The sequence below is a fragment of the Dermochelys coriacea genome, chromosome 12, assembly GCF_009764565.3.
Source record: "Dermochelys coriacea isolate rDerCor1 chromosome 12, rDerCor1.pri.v4, whole genome shotgun sequence".
In the NCBI taxonomy this organism is placed as follows: Eukaryota; Metazoa; Chordata; order Testudines; family Dermochelyidae; genus Dermochelys; species Dermochelys coriacea.
This window is the reverse complement of record NC_050079.1, coordinates 39,524,785-39,529,048: the sequence shown is the minus strand read 5'-3', so window position 1 is coordinate 39,529,048 and position 4,264 is coordinate 39,524,785. Positions and strand designations below refer to the sequence as shown.

Here is a 4,264-nt window from a genome sequence, read left to right as displayed (position 1 = left end):
AGAATCAAGAAGGGGGCCCAAAGCCTAGTCTTGCACCAGGGCCCTCTGAGGCATGTTACGCCACTACTGTAAGGAAGGGAACTGGCAGCTCAGCTCAGAGCCTTCCTGTGGTTAACAGGAGCCAGGAGATCTGGATTGTATTCCCAGCTCATTGCGTGAGCAGGATCACAGCTCTGTGCCTCAGTTTCCCCATCTGTAAAATGAGGATAATGCTAGTGACCTGCCTCCCAGGGGCACCTGCCTCCCACTGAGCTCCTTAATGTCTGTAAAGCCCTTTGAGGCCCTGCAATGGCAGGTGCTAGACAGGTGCAAAACATGCGTCTAAGAAATGGGGTGTCCCTGACTTCTTTCGCCCAGCCTCCTGCCAAATGAGTCCTGCTGAAGAAATACATCAAGGCTGGCAGAGTCCAAACCTCCAGCTGGATCTCTTTCTTCTTTTACTTCAGCTGTCCCTCCATGTGAGGATCATATCTGCCAAGGGGGTTTAGGTGCCTGAGGAGTCCAATTCATGTGCTGCGGATTTTCCCCCACATGTGACAAGGGCTCTGTGGCACAATGGATAGTGCATTGGACTTCTATCTTGATAACAGAATGGAGTCATTCAAAGGTTGTGGGTTCAAGTCCCTCCAGAGCTGTTTTACCCCTCACAATGAATGTGCTGAAACCAAAGGATATTCCACTCATCGGCACCAAGACTGGTTTGATGAAAACAACAAGGCAATCCTAGCATTAATTCAAGAGAAAAGAAAGGTCTCCTGTAACTGGCAGAATGATTCCTCTAGCCAAGGAAAACATGGGGCCTGTCACTTGCTCAAAGCCGAAGCTACGTGACATCAAAAACCATCAGGAGCTCTCTCTATCTTCAAAAACAGTTCATGGGAGGGACTGGTCATTGTTAATTCCTCTCTAGGCCACTGGTCAGAGGTGAGTGAAGCTGTTACCATCTGAGGGCTGGTCAGTGGCCCCCGTGCCATGGATTGGCACATCAAGTCCGGCAGACTCCACACACAGAAGTTACAGTGGCACTAATTGTCCGGCTGCTGATCAGTCTCTGCAGACAGGCCGGTGACTGGATTTTCCCCATTTCCCTTGGGAGATGATCAGATTGTAACAGTAGACGGACAAATCCATTGCGCGTGGCAGGAACACTCCCTGCTCGCCAGCCTCAACCTCCCTTTGCTCAGTTTTACACCTTGTTAATTTCCCACACGCCCACGGAATGTTTTGCAATTGACTTTGATGGAGCAGGAGCGAGCCATAAATCTCAGCTCACCCCATTTGAGGGTCCCAGCCGGATCCCCAGGCTCTGGGGCTGGAATCCTGCAAAGCAGCTCCAGGCTGCCTGCTTGGAGGATACTGGCCAGTGGAATCAAGAGCCACCTTCTGAAATTTAGGTAATTACTGCAAACCATGAGAACGAGCCAGCGGGGCACTGGCTGGTTCAGGGCCTTGGCAATGGGCTGCAGACCCTCTTGTCTCTCGATGACACATTCAAACCAGGCTGGTACTAACCTGAAACCTTTTCATCTGGTGACCATTTGGCTGCCTCTATGCAACGTAGGGTTGCCAACAGAACACCCTAGTCCGTCCCTTCCCTGAGGCCATGCTCCTGCCCTGCTCCTTCCCCAGGCTCTACCCCCTGCTCACTACGTTTCCCCCTCCCTCAGTGGCTTGCTCTCCCCCACCCTCACTCACTTTCACTGGGCTAGGGCTGGGGGGTTGTGGTGCAGGAGGACTCTAACTGGGGGTGGGGGCTCTGGGATGGGGTCAGGGGGTTGCGGTGCTGGAAGGGGCTGTGGGCTGGGGCAGGGGGTTGGGGTGCAGGAGTGGGTGAGGGTGAGGGCTCCAGCTAGGGGTTGGGGCAGAGGAATTCAGGGTGTGGGAGGGGGCTCTGGGCTGGGTCAGAGGGTTGGAGTGCAGGATGGGTAAGGGCTCCATCTGGGGGTGCTGGCTCTGGGGTGGGGACGGGGATGAGGAATATGGGGTGCAGGAGGGGGCTTTGGGTTGGGGGGGTGCTCAGGGCTGGGGATTGTGGCACAGGCTTATCTCCAGTGGCTCCCTGTCAGCAGAGGGGTTACTAAGGCAGGCTTCCCACCTGTCCTGGCTCCACGCTGTGCCCCGGAAGCAGACAGAGGTCTAGCTCCTAGGCAGAGGTTCAGCAGGAGGCTCCACTCACTGCTCTTGCCTGCTGACACCACCCCCACAACTCCCATTGGCCATGGTTCCTTGCCAATGGGAGTGCGGAGCTGGTGCTCAGGGCGGGTGCAGCACGCGGAGCCCTGTGGGCCCCCTGTCCCTCGCCTAGGAGCTGGACTTGCTGGCCGCTTCCGGGGCGCAGCACGGAGCCAGGACAGTTTGGGACTAGCCTGCCTTAGCTCTGCAGCACCGCCAACTGGACTTTTACCGTCCGGATCGGTGGCGCTTTTCCAACCGGGTGTTCCAGTCGAAAACCGGACACCTGGTCCCCCTAATGAAACGAGGCCTGGATCCCTGCCCAGTTCACAGGCCTCTGTAGCAGACAGACCATTCCACAAGGCACCAATCTGTCCCTTTGCTGGCAGGAGTGGGTGGGTGAGATTCGGTGGCCTGCACTGTGTAGGAGGTCAGACTAGATGATCATAATGGTCCCTTCTGAGCTTAATGTCTATGAGTTGCAGCAAAGCGGCCAAGAAGTGAATGGGAGACACAGACCTATGCGGAAAGCTCACGCTGCTGCTGCCCATGCTGCATGATCAGAGGCCCAAATCCTCGAAGGTATTAAGGTGCCTAACTCCCTTTGGAAACAAAGGATCTGGGTCAGAGTGCTGCAGCCGCAAAGGGCCATCGACAGTGTCTTCACATCTCCAGAGTCAGCAAGCAGCAATGCAGTGAAGGGTAAAAGAGCCTGGTCCAGAGAAGGGGTAGACATCAGTTGGCTTTAATGCACAATGAGGATGCCACATGGACCTGCCCAAGTCCGCCCTTCTCGCCACAGCTGCCTATAGAAAAAATGCATCCAGGTGTATGAGGCTCAGAATCAGCACCGGAGCCAGGCAGCCATGTTCACAGGATCTGCCTGGCCACCAGGGCTGACCCATGCTTGGCAGGAGAAAGAAGAGGAACTAAAAAGCCAGGCTGAATGTTACTTCAAGGAACTCTGGTTACAAGTCCCCTAGTGTCTAAACTCTTGTGACCCAACTTACACACAGGCTGCTTCCTCAAATCTCGTTGAACTGTCCATGTCATGCCACTGGCTGACATTGCTGGAAGGGCCCCATTACAGGTAGTTACACAGCCCCTGAGGGATGGGTAGTACTTTGCAGGAAAACATAGGGAACCAGGGCTGAATCTCCTCTTTCATTGGTGTAAATCAGGAGTGACACCCTGGTTGGCTACACACTAATGGGGCACTGCCAACCTCAAATGTTAAAAAGACCTCCCCAAAATCAGAAGATTGGCTTAAAAATCACAAGAGTTATAAAAATAACAAATACCTGGTTCTTTTTATTTGCCTGCTGGTGTCTGAACCATTGGGGGGAGTGGGGAAGGATATTTTTAAGCTTTCCTCTGCAACTACAAAAGCTAGAAACTTACTACTTTAAAATGAAAGTTGTGATTTTGCATACGATCCCCTGACTCCAGAAGCTGAGGCTTTCCAAAATCTGCGGAGGTACATAGATTTTTACAGCGCTTGGACAAGTCAGCTGTTAAACAGTAAGAGAGTCTCAGACTTGGCTATAGCGGCACTACCGCCTTACCGCGAAGATCCCCAAATATCCCTCCAGCCCCCCAGATGTTGCAAATATTCCCCAAACCCTCCCAAAGTCAATGAGCCGCCATATAACATTGCAAGACCTGGCACTCTGGGTAGTGTGGTGTCAGTGACCCCGGGATCAGCCCCCCAGGCTGCTCAGCTGCAGGATCAGTCCCTAATTCTGGCCGCCGCAGCCCGCACCTGTCCCTCGCATTTGCCTATAGTGTCATGGCCGACGCTGGCCTGAATGACGGTGACGCTGGTTGTATGCACTGCGCATGTGCGCGCTGTTCCACTCACCAATATGGCACCTGGTGCGTCCGTAGCAACATTCCCCTCTTCGTGTGCCAGCTCAAAGCCTCCGGGTGGTAACGTGCACCCGGCGCCGCCAGGGTTCCGCCTGCTGGGTGCGGAGGGAGCGGTCGGCGCCCATCTTCCGATCCCTCCCATTGGTGGACAGAGCCAGCCGCGGGCGGGGGGCCGGCGCTGATTGGAAGCGGCTGTAGCAGCTGCGCGTCCGCGAGCCAATCC

The 4,264-nt window shown here is 54.7% G+C and overlaps 1 non-coding gene across 1 annotated transcript; it reads left to right on the top strand.

The window, feature by feature from the left end:
- Positions 1–541: 541 nt before the first annotated feature.
- TRNAR-UCU lies at positions 542–635 on the top strand. The gene is made up of 2 exons: positions 542–578; positions 600–635. It is a non-coding gene; the product is annotated as a tRNA-Arg (tRNA).
- The last annotated feature ends 3,629 nt before the right edge of the window (positions 636–4,264 follow it).